Source organism: Arachis hypogaea, chromosome 8 (assembly GCF_003086295.3).
Source record: "Arachis hypogaea cultivar Tifrunner chromosome 8, arahy.Tifrunner.gnm2.J5K5, whole genome shotgun sequence".
NCBI classification, from domain to species: domain Eukaryota; kingdom Viridiplantae; phylum Streptophyta; class Magnoliopsida; order Fabales; family Fabaceae; genus Arachis; species Arachis hypogaea.
Window position 1 is genome coordinate 5,451,773 of NC_092043.1, and position 20,681 is coordinate 5,472,453.

Sequence of the window (20,681 nt, forward strand, 5' to 3'; positions counted from 1 at the left end):
ACTTGAAGATTCTTAAGACACATGCATGAATGCAATAAGAACAGAAACATGCAATTGACACCAAACTTAACATGAGACACTAGACTCAAACAAGAATTATTTTTGGATTTTATGATTTTTTTAATTTTTTTGTGTTTTTCGAAAATTAAGTGGAAAAAGATATCAAAATTCTTAATGAGAATTCCAGGAATCAGTGCAATGCTAGTCTAAGACTCCGGTCCAGGAATTAGACATGGCTTCACAGCCAGCCAAGTTTTCAAAGAAAGCTTCGGTCCAAAACACTAGACATGGCCAGAGGCCAGCCAAGCCTTAGCAGATCACTGCTCCAAAAGCAAGATTGATAAGAAATCAACAAGCTCTTGTGGTGATAAGTTGAAATCTCGGTCCAATGAGATTAGACATGGCTTCTCAGCCAGCCAGACTTCAACAAATCATCATGAAACTCTAGAATTCATCTCCAAGAATTTCGAAAAAAAATAAATACCTAATCTAAGCAACAAGATGAACCGTCAGTTGTCCAAACTAGAACAATCCCGGGCAATAACGCCAAAAATTTGGTGTTGTTGTTGGATCTTGGCACTGATGTTACCAAAAGCTTGCTCAAAACTTGAACAATCCCCGGCAACGGCGCCAAAAACTTGGTGCGCGAAATTGTGAACAATACTTTTTCACAACTCTCATAATCCCCGGTCATGAACCCCAAAAACTTGGTGTTCAGTACCATGGCATTACACAACTTCGCACAACTAACCAGCAAGTGCACTGGGTCGTCCAAGTAATAAACCTTACGCGAGTAAGGGTCGATCCCACGGAGATTGTTAGTATTGAAGCAAGCTATGGTCATCTTGTAAATCTTAGTCAGGCAAACTCAATTGATATGATGATGAATGAAAATAACTATAAGATAAAGATAGAGATACTTATGTAATTCATTGGTAGGAGCTTCAGATAAGCGCATGAAGATGCCTTCCCTTCCGTCTCTCTGCTTTCCTACTGTCTTCACCCAATCCTTCTTACTCCTTTCCATGGCAAGCTTAAGCAAGGGTTTCACCGTTGTCAGTGGCTACCTCCCATCCTCTCAGTGAAAGCGATAGCATATGCTCTGTCACAGCATAGCGGAATTCATCTGTCGGTTCTCAATCAGGCCGGAATAGAATCCAGTGATTCTTTTGCGTCTGTCACTAACGCCCCACCCTCAGGAGTTTGAAGCACGTCACAGTCATTCAATCATTCAATCCTACTCAGAATACCACAGACAAGGTTAGACCTTCCGGATTCTCTTGAATGCTGCCATCAGTTCTCGCCTATACCACGAAGATTCTGATCTCACGGAATGGTTGGCTCGTTTGTCAGGCGAGCACTCGGTTGTCAGGCGATCAACCATGCATCGTGCAATCAGGAATCCAAGAGATATTCACTAGAGCCTTGATTGCTTGTAGAACAAGAGTGGTTGTCAGTCACCTTGTTCATGGGTGAGAATGATGATGAGTGTCACGGATCATCACATTCATCAAGTTGAAGAACAAGTGATATCTTGGATAAAGAACAAGCGGAATTGAATGGAAGAACAATAGTAATTGCATTAATACTCGAGGTACAGCAGAGCTCCACACCTTAATCTATGGTGTGTAGAAACTCCACCGTTGAAAATACATAAGCATAAGGTCTAGGCATGGCCGAATGGCCAGCCTCCCAGTGATCTAAGATAGCATAAAAATGAAGATAGCTACCAAAGTCCTCTCTATCATGATCTAAGAACTAGATGTCCAAAGATGAAAATACAATAGTCAAAAGGTCCTATATATAGAAAACTAGTAACCTAAGGTGTACAGAGATGAGTAAATGACATAAAAATCCACTTCCGGGCCCACTTGGTGTGTGCTTGGGCTGAGCATTGAAGCATTTTCGTGTAGAGACTCTTCTTGGAGTTAAACGCCAGCTTTAGTGCCAGTTTGGGCGTTTAACTCCCATTTGGGTGCCAGTTCCAGCGTTTAACGCTGGGATTTCTTGAGGTGACTTTGAACGCCGGTTTGGGCCATCAAATCTTGGGCAAAGTATGGACTATCATATATTGCTGGAAAGCCCAGGATGTCTACTTTCCATCGCCGTTGAAAGCGCGCCAATTGGTCTTCTGTAGCTCCAGAAAATCCACTTCGAGTGCAGGGAGGTCAGAATCCAACAGCATTTGCAGTCCTTTTTGGTCTCTGAATCAGATTTTTGCTCAGGTCCCTCAATTTCAGCCAGAAAATACCTGAAATCACAGAAAAACACACAAACTCATAGTAAAGTCCAGAAAAGTGAATTTTAACTAAAAACTAATAAAAATATACTAAAAACTAACTATATCATAACAAAAACATACTAAAAACAATGCCAAAAAGTATACAAATTATCCGCTCATCAATAACTGGTGGTGCTTTTTCAATGGCTTTCTGTACTGTCTCACGCTCTTTAACTGCTCTGGCATTTGCTTCATCTACCTATATTCAAAATTGAACCAACCAAAAAATGGCACTATGTCAAATAAAGTTCACTCGTAGATATACAAAGAAAACACAATACAAAAAAAACTTATAGAGATAAGCAACCCTTGTGTTGCTAGCCTCTACTTCATTAGCAACACGAAGAATGGGAGCTATCTCAACTAGTAAGGAAGGCACCACTTTACTGTCTAAGATTAGGCCTGCCCCCAAATTCCAAGTAGTCTGAGTACGCAGTATCCGCCTCTACGGTGGCGAATTAGATCCCCTTCTGCTGTAAGACATCTTGATGTCTCAATTTATCACTTCTATCTGCTATCACCATAGACAACAAGAATTAAAATATGAAATTCGCCCTTCACAGTTATGTAGACGAATCAATGTTAAATACAGCTGTGCGAAACACATAAATATTTTAATTTTGGCTTTTAGCATCAATCAGCGGTTCAATTTTTTACTTCACTCTTACTCCCTGTGTGATAAGATATTAAGATTTGGTCAACTAGATGGGAAGGAAAATTTGACTATACTATTCATATGGTCAGTAACTCAGTATAAAGGGTAAGTTCACCTTCATAATTAAGCAATATATATATATATATATATATATATATATATATATATATATATATATATATATATATATACCTAATTTCCCCAGAACCCCGATGCTATAATCACCAAACACAGCTAGAAGAAGAAAAAGATCTGCATATTAAAAACACCTAATATAATTCTTATAGGATATAAACAATTTTATTTTAACTAGACTTTTAATTTAAAATTTTTGTAATTAAATTCCTAAATTAGACAATAAATTGTACAAAGATAGAAACTTAATCACAATAAAAAGGACCTTATTGAAAACTCTTTATTCAGTACAAAAATTAAACTAGAAATGTTTAAATTATAAAGGTCTTCATTGAAAATTGGGAAAAATTATAAAACTTCAAGAATAATTAAACAAAACCTTATTAAAACAATATCACTGATGGAATCCAAAAATACAATAGCAGCAAACATATATTATTCATGTACTAACCCTTTGTAGTATGTTCCAGACATGGTGATAAGTGCTAGAGGATGATGATCCAAATAAGTTAACCACAAAAGCTTACCATTTGTTCTGTTTAGACCAATAACTACAGCAGGGCCATAAATTCCAACCATCAATGAATTGGGATCACCAACTATTGTAAGAGTTGATCATGACACTGTCCAATTCACATTGGTTGCTAATCTTGGTGCATTTAGACCTGTTAATTCTTGCAAGTTCTGCTTCCAAATAAGGGATCCATTTGTTTCATTCACTGCATATATGTTACCATTCCAACTTGGAAACTCAGTTCTCTGCAGTAGCAACAGCTGATTTGCAAACATAAGAGCTCTCATGGATTGTATTCTTTGATTTTCAACTTCAAGCAAAACAGGAAAAGGACAGGGTTAGCGCTAGGGCTAGGGTTAGGGATAATGAAATCAGAACAAAATCACAATGGAAGGGTTAGGGTTAGGGATGAGAAGGAGGCGAAGGCCTACTTGAACTAACAGTGACGAGAAGAGACGATGACAAACCTCCGGCGAAGAGAGAAGAAGTAGAGACGAAAGCGGCGGAGGAAGCTCGTAAGACAAGAGCAAATTAAAGGACTTGATCTATTGAAAGGAAAATCAAATACCATCAACTAGGACAAAATCAATTGAAAAGTCCAAGAAATAAATACATAATGATATGAAATATGTACCTTCCCATTGTGATGATCCACTAGCAATCCAATAAATAAATAGTATACTATGCATATTCTATTCATGTCTCAACTTTCTCTTCAACTTATCAACCTGTCAAATTTGAAAATATTAATTTACTCTATGTACTGAAAATTTATTTCACTAATAAATTATCACATACATCTTGTATCAAAGCCATTTTCCTTTCTCGATTTGATTGACACCCATTTTTCTGTGCAGGTATTGCTTTGCTTCCTCTACTTTCCATCTTGTCCTGCTTTGCACATTCAGAGATAGAATCTTTGAAAAGCAGCAAAAAGAGAGAACTAGCTAGAGTCTTTGATATGTTTCTTATGACAAGTAAAAGAACCAAGCTTCCACTTTCTAGATTCGGATAATATTCAAAAGAGGAAGAGAAATTCTATCTGCCTACTACAGTTAAAGTAGTTAGCTCGTTGAAATCAAAACTCTTTTAGTGTATAGTGTATAACTAAATTCTATCTTGCAAATTGCCTAAACAATAGAACAATTAACACATTACGATAAACAAATAACCAAGGTAAAAAGCAAAAATGAAAAATGATCAAAGCTTATTCAAAATGTAAATACCTTATCAAGGTAAGGCTATTCAAGAAACTTGTTCAGCTAATCAATCTTCAGCAAAAACATGGAAACAAGAAACATTACATCAATAAAAACTTATACCCCAAAAAATTCAACCAAAATGAAACTAGTCAATGCATTTAGGAACCTTGATTTCACAAACAAGTTTATAAGAACACAAAATAAAGAACTGTAACTGTTACAAGTTCTTATCATAGAATAGGAAATAGAATTAGAGTTAGCGATGGAATTGAATGAAAGAAAACAGCGATGAAAGAGAAAGGAGATTAGGGTTACCTGCACAGCTGAGGCAATATCGAAGAGAGAAACGCAGCAACACACGGATCGGAGAAGAACAAGAACTAGTGGCGAGATCGAAGAGAGAAACGCACATTAGGGTTCGAAAGGGAGTGATGTGAACAAGTCCGATATAAGGGATGTGACGGAGAAGAACCAAGAAGGGGTACGACAGAGCCTCGGTGCGATAGAAGTTCAGTGCAATGGAGGTTCAATGCGACGGTGGTGCAAGGCTGATAGTGCCGTCGATGAAGTATTTAAAGGGATGAGTGAAGAGGCGTGGAAGTGGAAACTGAAACGGAGAGAAGAACGTGATTCCCAAAACTTTATTTTAATATTTTCGACGGAAAATTTTAAATTACAGACGGATTTTCCATTTGTAATAATTTAATAAAACTGCAGCGTTTTGTTCATTTAATTACAAATAGAAAATCCGTCTATAACCATTTCCCATGAAAAAAATTAATTTTTTTGACAGAATTATCGACGCATTTTTTTTCGTCTGTAATTTATGATAATTCATTTTTTTCCGACAAAAAATTCCTCTCAAATCTCGTCTGTATTTTCGTGGGATAAAATCCATCAAAAATATCCGTCTGTAATAACTAATTTTCTAGTAGTGGAGTCAATAATGTTCTTTCCAAAATTAATTGCAGTTTCTCCCAAATCAAATCCCTAACATCTCTCAATCACATTATTATCCATTAAAATGCAATAATTCTCTACAAAAATTATGTAAGTTAAATAAAAAATTTTTAACAACTTTTACTATACAACTTATATTTCACATATAGACTATTAAAAAATAAAAAATAAAATATAAAAAAATTAAAAAATAAATTTTTTAAAATAATTATTAACTCGTCATATTAAAATTAATATATAAGCATACATATGAATATTAAATAAAAATATTAAAATAATTAAAATCATGACCTATTAATACACATATGAGATCATTTGAAAAATACAATAAGACATATAGTTTAAAATTTGATAATATTAATTATAAAAATTTATTAATCATAGACATGATATGTATGAAATTATGAATATTATGAGTACAAAGTTATGGATGTTATTAATATGAAATTATAGATGTTATGTGTATGAATTTATGGATGTTATGGGTAAATTTATCAATTGAATACATTAATTTAAGAATTTGACATTTTTTAAAATTCAATTATGATAAAATTTTAAAACATCTGCGTTAACTTTATAGTTAAGGATAAGTATTGTTTTGGTCCCTCACGTTGAGGGTCGGAATCAAACTCGTCCCTGGTGTATATTTTGATTTAAAATCATCATTAACATGTTTTTTTGTATTAAAATCGTCATTTTTTAAAAAAAATTAATTTTATTCCTAAAATACCCCTACTTTAATAAAAAAAATAATAAAATTAAAAAAAGAAAAGAACACGTTTTGGCGGTTGGGGGGAGAAAACGTGTTTTTGGGGGGTGGGGGGCCGAAAGAAAATGCGAAGGGGGGAGGGGAGGGAGAGGGGGAAGTGGAAGGAGGGGGAGGGGACAGCGCCGGTGAAGCTTGGAGCTGTCGTCGCCGTCGCCGAAAGAAAGAAGAAAGCAGAGGGCTGCAACGGGGGAGAAGAGAAGAGGGGAAAGAGAGAGGGAGCGCCGGTGGAAGGGAGGACCGTCGCCGGGAAGAGAAGAACGACGCGAGGAGGGCGGCGTGCGAAGAAGAGAGAGAGGGATCTGAGGTTGAGCTGGTCCATGCATGCTCCGTCGCCGGTCCGCGGGTGATGAGTGGCCGAGGAGAGAGAGAGATCCGAGGTTGGAGTGCATCGCCGGTCCCTGGACGCTCCGTCGCCGCCGTTGGGGATGGGTGGCCAAGCGTCGGTGGTTTTGCATCTGCTTTTTCTGCTTCTTCTTCTGCTGCATCTGCTTCTTCTGCTTCTTCTTCTGCTGCATCTTCTTCTTCTGCTTCTTCTTCTGCTACATCTGCTTCTGCCGGCGGGAAGGGAAAGGGGGAAGGGGAAGGGGGGAGGGGGGACGGCGGCGGCGGCGAAGAGAGGGAAGAGGGGAAGTAGAAAAAGACGGAGAAGAAGAGGAATACAATGACGCGGGGTGGGGGAGAAGGGGGAAAGGACGCGGGGGAAAGGGGGGAGGGGGACGACGAGCCATTGCCGTTGGAGTCCGCCTCGACGCCTCGCTTCTGCCGCCTCACGCCTCGCCGCCTCACGTCGCCGCCTCCGCCTTGCTTCTGCCGCCTCTGCCTCCGCCTCACGCCTTGCTTCTGCTTTCTTGCTTTCTGTTTCTGTTTGGTGTTGTTTCTGTTTTTGTTTAGTGTTGTTTCCTGCTTTCTTGGTGGTGGTCTTGGTGGTGGTGGTGGTGGTTGGTGGTGGTTGTGGTTGTGGTTGTGGTTGTGGTTGTGGTTGGTGTTGGTGCTGGTGTTGGTTGTGGTGCTAGTGCTGGTGGTGGTTGTGGTGATGGTGCTGGTGTTGGTGTTGGTGGTGGTGGTGGAAGAGGTAATTGTGTTGGTAGTGGTGAGGGTATTTTGGTCCAAAAAAATTAAAAGGACGATTTTAAATTCAAATAGGACTTTATAGATGATTTTAAATCAAAATATACACTAGGGACGGGTTCGATTCCGACCCTCAATGTGAGGGACCAAAACAATACTTATCCCTTATAGTTACTTATGCAGTAACTAAAAAATGATATGTGTATGGATGTAATATCTAATAATCATGAATTTAATTTTTATTTGTTAGTTGTATGTAATTATGGATGTTATGTATATGAACGTATGAATGTTATGTGTATGAACTTAATTAGTACAATATAATTATAAATGCACATAAAAACACACAAAAAAATCAGTTTATTACCATACCTCATCAAAACTAATGTGGTTTTTTATATTCTCAAAAATTGGTTGACTGATAATAATCTCGTTGGGTGAGTCCGTCTGTTGTTCAAATTCTTTAGCACCTTCTACTATAGGTACCGTATATAAGGTCGAATTCAAATATCATACTATTTACAATGATAAAAATGACTTCTTGTAAAATTCCTTGGCTTATATACTATATGTTTGCAATGGTATTATTCTTGTGATTTTTGAATGAACATAATTGAATTGATGGGAGGTATATATTAGAACGAAAGCATTCATGATAAGAATCAATTATAATTATTGAATGTAATTGATATTATCTTCATTAGGCGAAGGAGCAGAGCAAGAATCAATTGCAATTATTAAATGTAATTGATATTATTATTACCATTATTTATTATTATTATTAGTCTTTATTACATTTTTAAATATAAAAATCAAATTATAAAAAAGAATATTAAATATTGATTACAAGAATGTCTAATAGTAAGAGATATGATATTATAATTAATATAATTAGTTAGTGGAATTGATAAAGAATATGAGAAGTAGAATGATAAGAGGGTGGAATAAAAAATAAACTATTATTAAGTGATATAAATGAAGTACATTATAAAAAGTTTTGGCTAATTATGACTAAAAAATTTTGGTTACCAAACTTTTTCCAATTTTATAAAACTCTATAAAAGTATATGCCTTTTATAAAAATCAATAAATTCAAATTTTAAAATAATAAACTATATTTCAATTTCTATTATATTTTAGTAAAATAATTATATAAAATTATATATAAATTATTAAGTAAATATTCTGTAAAATATTTTTAATATAAAAACTTTAAATTTAATATTAATTTATATATTATCTAATGAATTTTTAAATAATAATCCATCTAACTTTCTAACTAACACACCATACTTAATAACCAACTAACTAACTTAACCACTTCTTCTAAGACTCTAACTAGTTAGCTATCAGATTGAACATTGCCATCCAATAAATATTTATGTCTACCAAAAATAAATCACAACGTTTTTAATTTCCTTGAAATGACTGGGTTAAATATACGTCGAGGATTCTTTTCATGATCTTAAAAAAATAAAAGTTCTAGACTTTTTATGTAGACTCCTAATGTTGAGTTTTAGATTTGAATTTAAGCATTAGCTTCTGGGGATGATTTATGTTTTTTAGAAAAATATTTAGTTTTAGTATTGGTTTTGGATCATATACTTTTGGGTAAAAAACTAATATAAGCCAATGCCTTCTCAAATTGACGTATATAAGCCAAAATGAAAATCGTTTCAGTAATGCACAAGACAAATTATTTATATAATTCGAACCAGTATGGTTCGAACTCCATATGAGAGTAATTTGAACCGGGGCAGTTCGAATTACTAGTTGATTTTTCTTCATAAATCGAACCAGGTAGGTTCGAACTCTGACAGCAAGTAATTCGAACCAGGGAGGTTCGAATTATAGAGAGACGGTCCGGCCAACGTATTTCGAACCAGCCTGGTTCGAATTAAGCAAAACATAAATCGAACCGGGGCGGTTCGAATTAGTGGGACTCAGTGCTACATAAACCACTAACATAAACCACGATCCAACCCACATGCAAAACCACTAACTCGCAAATACCGCTGCAATCAGAAATATTTCCGTACTAACCTCGTCGTTGATGACCCCAGCTATATGAGCAACTCCGTCCAAGCGATACAAACGTGCTGGATCGTCTCCCATCTGCAGAGTATTCCGTTCAGGTCTTCCTCGGAGAGGATCTGGGTCATTTTCTCTGAGATTTGGTGGGGTAGGGGGAAGGAAGAATAGTTTGAATGAGGGTGCTTCGAACTCCTTATATAGCTGAATCATCACTAATTCGAACCAGTTTGGTTCGAATTATGAAGGAGCACGCCAAGGGTAATTCGAACCAGGGTGGTTCGAATTACTTGCTTTGATTTCCAATGTATAATTCGAACTTGTCTAGTTCGAATTATAGTCATCTCGAGTTCGAACCACCTTGGTTCGAATTACGTTTAATTTTTCTCTGCCACCAATTCGAATCACCCTGGTTCGATTTACTAAGGTTTGTAGTTCGAACCACCCTGGTTCGAATTACATAAAGATAGCATTTGGCTTATTGCTGAAACGATTTTTAAATTGGCGTATTTACGTTACACGATTATTGCCTTGGCTTATTAGGGTTTTTTACCCTATACTTTTAGGTTGGATAATCATATATATTCAAGACTAATAAATAAAAAAGATTGGATTGAGACTTTCATATTTCATAATAACTTAATTATTTTTAATAAGAAATATTAAAAATTAGCAAAATTTATTATTTTTAATTAGTATTTTTTTAATTTAGTAATTTAATAATATATTTTTAATTTATATTTTTAAATATTAATAATTAATTGCTGATAAAAATAATAAATTTTATTAATTTTTTAATATTCTTCATTTTTAATTAATTCAATTTTTTTCAAAGCGGATTCCGTAATTATTCAAAAAGATAAGTGCATACTATTGTGTATATATATGCATTTGGAAAATCATTATTAGATGCGTGCGTCATGTGTTGCATCTAATCTATACTATATATTTCTCTTTGAAAAAATATATACTACTTTATTTGAATTACCATATGTTATTCAATAATTGGATTTATCAATGCAAGTTATTGACTTATTGTTATTGTCTTGATGATAATTGATAAAAAAATGATGATAGGTCATCTAATAATTAACATATGACTGCACATGCATGTTTCTTTATTTTAAAACGCGTCAAGTATTGTTTTTTTTTTCTAATATTTAGAGTAATAAGTATTAAAATTATTTTTAATATTTAAATTATCTTATTTAAATTTTTAATATTTTAAAACAATCTTAATATTATCCTTCATTAATGGATCACTAATGAAAGAACAATCTTAAGATTGTTTTAAAATATTAAAAATTTAAATAAAACAAAAATATTAAAAACAAAAATAATACGTTATTCTTAAAAGAATTACTAAAATCAAATAAAATAAAAGTGAATTTTAATAGAATGAATAATATTATAAATTTAAAATTTTTATTTATCATAGAATATATGTAAAATGTTTAATAGATAAATTTTCGAAAAAAGAAAAAAAGAGGATGAGACATATAAAATATATTATAAATTATATATTTTTGTCTCTAATATAATGAACTTTTTAATGTTTAATTTAAATAATTTTTATTTTTAATTTTAAAATAATTTTTATTTTTAATTTTGAAATAATATCAATTTTTATGGTACATAATTATTTGATTAATTTTTAATAAAAAATAAGTTAATTAGTCTTAATCATATTTTTTTCATTTTAATTAATTTTTTTTAATTTTACTTTTACAAATTTTTATTCATCATAAAATACTTACAGAATGACTAGTAGACAAATTTTTAGAAAAAAAAAATATGATACAGATACAATAAAATATAAATTATATATTTTTGTCTCTAATATACTGAACATTTTTAATGCTTAATTTATTAAAATTTATTTTTTAACTTTAATATAAATTTTAATTTTATTCTTCAATAATATTAATTTTCTAGGATAAATAATTATTGAATTATTTTTAATCATATTTAACTAAATTATTCTTAATCACATTACTTTTATTCCAAATAATTTTATTTTTTTAATTTTATTTTTAATCACATTATTTTCATTCTAAGTAAATTTATATTTAATTATGTGTAAAATTAAAAAATAAATTAAATAATTATCTATCATAAAAAATTAATATTATTAACAGATAAAATTAAAATTTATTTTAAATTTAAAAATAAAATTTAATTTAATTAAATATTAAAAAAGTTCAGTATATTAGAGAAAAATATATAATTTATACATTATTATATATATTATCCTCTTTTTTTCTTTTTCAAAATTTATATTCTAGCCATTCTACAAGCATGAGTATAAATTTTGAATTTGCAATATAATTTATTCCATAAAAATTTACGGTTATTTTACTTGATTTGGTAATTCTTCTAAAAATAATGTATTTTTTTGCTCTAATCATTGTCGTCATATTTAAATTTCTAACGTTTTGAAATCGTTTCAATCTTGTCTTACTGTCATTTCTATTAATAAATTTTTAACGACAGAATAAAATTAAAATAATTTTAAAATATTAAAAATTTAAATAACAATTCAAATATTAGTGACAATTTTAATTTGGGTCTTGTTCCAAACGAAACTTTACTCTTTTAAAAAGAATTTAACTAATATACTAAAGATACATGATAAAATTATGTTTAGTAAAAAATTTAAATTATTATTTTAATAAATACATAATAAATGTATTAGAAAAATAATTTTTTATAAAACTGTTTTTAGTTAAACCTTTAATCTGTCTTTTATCACTATAACAAAAATTATTTTTAGTAGCAATAACATAACGATCATTATATATTTTATTTAATTTATATTTTTACGGTAATTGTATATTTGCTATACTAAAAGTTAATTGCCGCTAAAAATTTTTTAACAATAAAGTATAAGATTAATATTATATTTATTGGCTATTTTTGTTGCCGTTAAAATAGTTACTAAAAATGATTTTTCTACTTGCTAATGAGATTGATCAATTCACGTTACTATAAATGACTTGATGATCATTAACATTAAAAATTGGTAATAAGTTATCTAATAATTAGTTCGGTGCACATGCACGTCCATGCTATTTTATTGTTTTAGAAATATAGTTAAATAAAATAAAAGATTAGGCACAATAACTAAAGCTACTTAAAATTATGAATACATCATATATAAATCAAATGTAAGCAAATATTACATAATTGTACTAAAAGAAAAAAATATTATAAGGTTTCACTAGAAAGAGATTTTTATATATTTCGAATGAGGCTAATTTGAATTACAAAATTCACACTAATTCGAATCACATAAATTTAAATTAGTCAACATTAACGTAACTAATTCGAATTATGCATTTGTTATATTTATGGAGTAATTCGAATCTCATTAATTCGAATTATAAAAAAACGTTACCTACACTAGTTTGAATCAATCTAATTCAAATTAGCACACTATTTTGACACACATAGTAATTCGAATGGGTCTGTTACAAATTTTTATAGTACTCCTACCATTTTTTAAGTCATTTTTTAAAATTATTTTGTATAGAATAAAATATTTTTTTTGGATAAAATATTTTTTTTAAATTACTATACATGAAATAATTTTTTTTTAAGAATACTATAAAAATTTGTAATGTCCCAGTGAATTAAGTAAATAGATGATATAAATATATATTTTTAATTTTTAAATTATTATGGACTATGTAGGGTATTTTATTTAAATTTTGAGTACATGCGTGTATTTACCTACGTCACTGGGACATTTTTTAAGTCATTTTTTAAAATTATTTTGTATGGAATAAAATATTTTTTGTGATATAATTTAAATAAATTTATAAAAAAATAATTTAAAAATTAAAAAATATATTTTATTCCATGCATTAAAAAAAAGCTAACAAAATATTTATGAGCTATCAATTCGAATTTCATACAATACTCTTCAAATAACTTAAGAAGGCCCATAAAAAGTTAATGCAAGAAGTTATAAAAAGTAACCCATAAAAAACGACCTAACGAGATCTGACTAAAAATAGATTACTAAAAATAACTTAAGAAGGCCCGACAGAGAAGTCGGACCAATGAAAGGATCACTAAAAAGGGACGAAGACATCTCGCAAAGACCAAAGAAAGGCTAAAAAGCCAAGACAGAAGTGCTTAGCTGAAAGGTACAAAGTCTCGAAAAAAGACATTACTTAAAAAGCAAAAGCACAAATCGGAAGAAGGCTAAAAAGTCATCTAAACAAACTATAAAGAAAAGGTTCCCCTTCGGAACACTACCTAAAAAGTTGTTGGAATATGACTAAAAGCTCGGACAACGAAGCCATATAGGTCGACGTCAGCTAAGAAGAGGCGCGTCCCAAAAAGTGAAAAACGACTTAAGGCTCAAAATTACTTAGCTAAAAGGGTACGAACTCCACTCAAAGAAGGCACGATCTCAAAATAGGGCTACAAAAGGCGTTCGAAATTAAGAAGGTTCTATGTAAGGAACACTAGAAAGTTATCGAACAAGTTACTAAAAGCCCGGACCCCAAGCCGCAAGGATAACTTTGCCAAAGCAAAAGGTTGATAAAAGCTCAAAGCAAGACATGATCCAAAAGGCGAGGGTAGAAAGACCCACATTACCACTCAAAGGAGGTCGGACAGGGAAGTACCAAACCTCTATAAAATCCGCAAGATTCGCAAAGGTAAAACATTAAAGGTATAAGTAACATATTAGCAAAACACATTCAAACATCAAAGGCATCATCATGCATATAAAACATTAAAAGACTCAATGGCTGCCTAAATGGCAACCCAAGAGTCTAAAAGTGTTGTTTTCAAAACAAAGTTGCTAGGAAGCAACCAAATGTCAGAAGTCACCCACAAAAAACTGACATCAGTAAACAAGTCCAAAGTCCACAAGTTGGACTACACCAAAAACAAGAAGAAAGACATAATAAGGAATCATCAGGGATCTGAAGTCGCATCAGCAGCAGCACATCCTCAAGACTTGGAGGCAGGGTAAAGATTGGGGTAGCATTAACAACTCCTTCGGGCCCGTTCAAAGTCTCCACGTCCGGTTCGGGCTCAGGAGGGTCGACCTCTAAAGGAATGGAAGAAGCTGAAGCTGCCGAAACTTTGGCTGGTGGCACAAGAGGAGGACCCTCATCATCATCATCAGGGGCAGGCACAATTTTGCCATCCTCCACCACATTATCCATACTAAACAAGGAGAGATTGGCCTCGGGAGCAAGAACTCAGACCTGAGCCTCAGGATCTCAAACATATTAGTCATACTACTTACCATGTGTCCCTAAAGCTCGGCATAATCATCTTGGGCAGATTGAAGCCTCTCCTTAGCTTCTAACAACTCACTAAGGCCCGAGTATAGCACTCCTTGTACTTTTTCGCAGTCTGTTCGGCCAAGTTAGCAGCTGCCTCCACCACAGTGGCACGTTCTTTCGCTTTCTCCACATCTATCTCCAACTTGGCAAACCTGGCATCCAGCTCATCCTTCAGACCTTTCACCCTATCAAATTCAGCTTGGGCATCCTCCAGAAAGGCCTTGGTAGCACGGATAGGGGACTCCCTAACAACCTGAGATAAGGCCGCGCCAATATTGGCCATCCGAATACTATTCCTCGTTATAAAGTCAAGGTGATGAAGGATCGAGACGACGTCCAGAGGGACTTTACCATATGGAGCAATCAATTCTGTGGAAAATGCCACACTATCAAATTCTTTGTCATCAAGATTATACGACCCAACAGTCTTTTGGCGCTTGGGAGGCGAGCTAGCAACATTAGGAGAGGAGGCAGGACCAGAAGTAGCCTGAGATGGATCAGATGGAATTGTTTGAACTCTAGGGGTCAGGATGATCTTTCTCGGGCCCAGAGAGTCAGAAATAGGCTTCTTCGGAGGCACCTGAGAAGACCCTTCCCCCAATGTCTTCGCCGTCAAGTTTTGGGCAACTGTCGCCTTCTTGGCCCTCCGGAAGGCCTTCATGGAATCTGAAGATTTCACCATCTCTGAAAAGTAAGCTAGGAAAACAAGTTACAATAATAAAAAGGGATAAATTCATAAACAATAGAAGAAAACTATCTGAAAGAAGTCAGACGCTACCTAGTTTAGCACGAAGGAGGGAAGGATCACCTAGAAACTTTTTTGTATCCAAGTAAGGAGGATCCCCCTAATGCTCCTCTAAAACACCTACCAAAGCTTGTTCTACTTCACTCAGACTCTCCCAAGGATATTTGACTACTACTACATTTTTTTGCCACCATAAAGGGTAGGTGGGTTCATCATTCTCATCCAAGAAAAAAGGAGGAGCACCCTCAACAGCTCAGACTTTGAAATAGTAATTTTTAAAGTCTCGAAAGGACTCATCAAACATAGAAAATACCTTCTTCGCTTGAGTAGCTCGGAAGGAAATCCAAGAGGCTTTCTTCTTGGCCACCCCAGGTTTTGTCAACACAAAAAAGGTAAAGAAAAAGATTTTCGGTAGGTCGGACACCCAGTTCTTGACACAAAAAGCTGAAAAATCTTTATAAAACCCCAAGAATTTGGATGAAGCTGAGAAGGGGCTACATTACAGGACCACAAGAGGTCGGTCTCAAAAGCAGTGAAAGGAAGAGTAATACCTAGCTAGCTAAAGAAGTAATCGTAAGCATAGAAAAAAGGACGCTCTGCCTGAGTTACAGGAGGGAAACTAACCCTCTCCTCAGGATCGGGTGACTGATGAGCGGATAATTTATACGCTTTTTGGCATTATTTTTAGGTAGTTTTTAGTATGTTTTAGTTACTTTTTAGTATATTTTTATTAGTTTTTATGCAAAAATCATATTTTTGGACTTTACTATGAGTTTGTGTGTTTTTCTATGATTTCAGGTATTTTCTGGCTGAAATTAAGGGACCTGAGTAAAAATCTGATTCAGAGGCTGAGAAAGGACTGCACATGCTGTTGGATTCTGACCTTCCTGTACTCTAAGTGGATTTTCTGTAAACCCTAGTAACTAATTTAGTATAAATAGCACCTTTTACTATTGTATTGGGGAGATTTTTAATCACTTTAGATCATTTTGCACATTTTGGGAGGCTGGCCATTCGGCCATGCCTAGACATTCTTCTCTTATGTATTTTTTACGGTGGAGTTTCTACAGCTCATAGATTAAGGTGAGGAGCTCTGCTGTTCTTCATGAACTAATGCAAGTATTATTGTTTTTCTTTCAATTCACGCCTACTTCTTCTCCAAGATATACTCTCGTACTTAATTTAGTTAAGTCAGAATAAAGGGGGTGACCCGTGACAATCACTCACTATCTTCATTACTCGCTTAGCCAAGATCCGCGTGCCTGACAACCACAAGCGGTCTACATGATGTTAAACGTAGTCATTGGACAACAGCTGGAGTATAATCTCTTGGGTCTCCGATGCACGGACCGAGTCCGCGTGGTTAGAACCTTCGTGGTATAGGCTAGAAACAATTGGCAGCATTCCTGAGATCCGAAAAGTCTAAACCTTGTCTGTGGTATACCGAGTAGGATCTGGGACGGGATAACTGTGACGAGCTTCAAACTCACAACTGTTGGGCACAGTGACATTGTGCAAAAGGATAGAGAGATCCTATTCCGACACAAGTGGGAATCAACAGATGATTAGCCATGCGGTAGCTGTGCTTGGTATTTTTCATCCGAGACGAGCAATCCGACAGTTGATTAGCCGTACAGAAATCGTACCGGACCATTTTCACTGAGAGGATCATACAGCTTGCCATGGAAGGGAGGACACATGATTGGATGAAGAAAATAAGAATGCAGAGGTTCAGAAGCAACAAAGCATCTCCAAATGCATAAGTATCTCTGAAATTCTCACAAATGAATTACATAAGTATCTTTATGTTATTTTCCGTTTTATTTATCTTTTAATTATCAATACCTCATAACCATTTGAATCCGCCTGACTGAGATTTACAAGATGACCATAGCTTGATTCAAGCCGACAATCTCTGTGGGATCGACCCTTACTCGCATAAGGTTTTAGTACTTGGACGACCCAGTGGACTTGCTGGTTAGTTGTGCGGAGTTGTGAAAAGTGTGATCACAATTTCGTGCACCAAGTTTTTGGCGCAGTTGCTGGGATTGTTCGAGTTTGGACAACTGACGGTTCATCTTGTTGCTTAGATTGGGTAATTTTATTTTATGTTTGAGCTTTTATTTTTAGTTTCGAAAAATACAAAAATATTTAATAAATCATAAAAACAAAAAAAATTTTGTGTTTCTTGTTTGAGTCTAGTGTCAAATTTTAAGTTTGGTGTCTTGCATGTCTTTCTCTTCTTAAAAATTTTCAAAAATATGTTCTTGATGTTCATCATGATCTTCAAAGTGTTCTTGATGTTCATCTTGACATTCAAAGTGTTCCTGCATGCATTATTAGTTTTGATCTTAAGTTTTTCTGTTGTGATTCATTTTGTTGTTATTCTCTCTCCTTATAAAAAAATTTAATATATATATATATATATATATATATATATATATATATATATATCTTTTCAAGTAAATAATACAAAGAAATGAAATATCAGAACATAAAGCAGAGGATCACAAGAAAAAGAGCTCACTGGCATTAAAACACCAATAAAGAGGCACTTTGGGCGTTAAACGCCAGAATGGATATCATTATGGGCGTTTAACGCCAGTAAAGCTATCATTCTGGGCGTTAAACGTCAGAATGAGCAGTATTCTGGGCGTTTAACGCCAGAAATGGCAGCATTCCCAGTAAAGAAGGATTCCTAGCGTTTAACGCCAGCCAAGGTATCTGATTGGGCGTTAAACACCCATAGAGGTAGCCAAGTGAGCGTTAAACGCCAGAATGGATAGCATTCTAGGCGTTTAATGCCAGGATGACACAAGGGAGGTAATTTCTTTTCCAATTCAAATTCTTTCAAAGTTTCATGTTTTAAGTCATAACTTTTTGCATCAAACATATTTTAAACATTCACTTTTTTCATCTTTTAATGTTTTCAAAAAATTTTCAAAACTAATTTTTCAAAAATCTTTTTTCTTAATTTTATGTTATATTTTCAAAAATCCTTGCTTACAATTAATGTTTTGATTCAAAAATTTCAAGTTTTTTACTTTCTTGTTAAGAAAGGATCAATATTTAAATTTTAGAATCATATCTTTTTGTTTCTTGTTAGTCAAGTCATCAATTTTAAAAATCAAATATTTTTAATTTCTTTTTCAATCATATCTTTTCAAATCATGTCTTTTTCAATCAAATCTTTTTCAATCATATCTTTTTCTAAAATTTTAATTTCAAAATCTCTTTCTAACTTCTTACCCCTTCTTTTCAAAATTTATTTTCAAATATTTTCCAACTAACTACTTGATTTGTTTGTTTTAGTTTTAAAAAAAAAGTTTACTTTTTCAAAACCACCTAACCACTTTTTCACTTTTCATTTTTGAATACTCTCTCTCTCTCTCTCTCTCTCTCTCTCTCTCTCTCTCTCTCTCTTTCTCATCTCTTTCTATTTATTTGCTAACACTTCTCTTCTACTTATAATTCGAACTTTCTCTCTCTCTCCCTCTGTATTCGAATTCTTTCTTATTCTCTTTCTACCTCATTCCTCTATTCTTCTTTTCTTCTGACACATCAAGGAATATCTATACTGTGACATAGAGAATTCCACTACTCCCTTTGTTCTCTTCTTTTTCATATGAGCAGAAACAGGGATAAAAATATTCTTGTTGAAGCTGATCCTGAACCTGAAAGGACTCTGAAGAAAAAGCTAAGAGAAGCTAAAGCACAACACTCCGGAGAGGACCTTACATAATATTTCGAAAAAGAAGCAGACATGGCAGCCGAACCTAACAACAATACCAGCGATGCAAGGAAGATGCTTGGTGACTATACTGCACCAACTTCCAACTTCTATGGAAGAAGCATCTCAATTCCTGCCATTGGAGCAAACAACTTTGAGTTTAAGCCTCAATTAGTTTCTCTAATGTAGCAGAATTGCAAGTTTTATGTACTTCCATCGGAAGATTCTCATCAGTTCTTAGCTAAATTCTTGCAGATATGTGATACCGTTAAGACCAATGGGGTTGATACCAAGGTCTACAGACTTATGCTTTTCCCCTTTACTGTAAGAGACAGAGATAGGATATGGTTGGATTCACAACCTAGAGAAAGCCTGAACTCTTGGGATAAGTTAGTCACTACTTTCTTGACCAAATTCTTTCTGCCTCAAAAGATGAGCAAGCTTAGAGTGGAAGTCCAAACCTTCAGACAGAAGGAAGGTGAATCCCTCTATGAGGCTTGGGAAAGATACAAGAAATTAACCAAAAGGTGTCCTTCTGACATGTTTCCAGAATGGAGCATCATATGTATATTCTATGATGGTCTGTCAGAAATGTCCAAGATATCATTGGACCATTTTGCTGGTGGATCCATTCATCTGAAAACACCTGCAGAAGCTGATGAGCGGATAATTTATACGCTTTTTGGCATTGTTTTTAGTATGTTTTTAGTATGTTTTAGTTAGTTTTTACTATATTTTTATTAGTTTTTATTTAAAATTCACTTTTCTGGACTTTACTATGAGTTTGTGTGTTTTTTTGTGATTTCAGGTATTTTCTAGCTGAAATTGAGGGACCTGAGCAAAAATCTGATTCAGAGGCTGAAAAAGACTGCAGATGCTGTTGGATTCTGACCTCCCTGCACTCGAAGTGAATTTTCTGGAGCTACAGAAGCTCAATTGGCGCGCTCTCAATTGTGTTGGAAAGTAGACATCCTGGGCTTTCCAGCAATGTATAATAGTCCATATTTTTCCCGAGATTTGATGGCCCAAACCGGCGCTCCCAGTCAGCTCAAGAATTCTGGCGTAAAACACCGGAACTGGCACAAGAATGGGAGTTAAACGCCCAAACTGGCACAAAAGCTGGCGTTTAACTCCAAGAAAAGTCTCTACACATGAAAGCTTCAATGCTCAGCCCAAGCACACACCAAGTGGGCCCGGAAGTGGATTTTTATGTCATTTACTCATCTTTGTAAACCCTAAGCTACTAGTTCTCTACAAATAGGACCTTTTGCTATTGTATTAT

General features: G+C 34.0%; 1 long non-coding RNA gene and 1 other non-coding gene across 2 annotated transcripts; both read right to left on the bottom strand.

Annotated features, from left to right (window-relative positions):
• Window positions 1–1,555: 1,555 nt before the first annotated feature.
• Window positions 1,556–4,405, bottom strand: LOC112708312 (uncharacterized). The gene is made up of 4 exons (XR_011864303.1): window positions 4,220–4,405; window positions 4,017–4,130; window positions 3,523–3,895; window positions 1,556–2,792 (listed from the first exon to the last, which is right to left on the bottom strand). It is a non-coding gene; the product is annotated as an uncharacterized lncRNA (long non-coding RNA).
• Window positions 4,406–19,837: 15,432 nt separating this feature from the next.
• On the bottom strand, window positions 19,838–19,941 carry LOC112708513 (small nucleolar RNA R71). The gene has a single exon (XR_003156368.1). It is a non-coding gene; the product is annotated as a small nucleolar RNA R71 (small nucleolar RNA).
• Window positions 19,942–20,681: the final 740 nt, after the last annotated feature.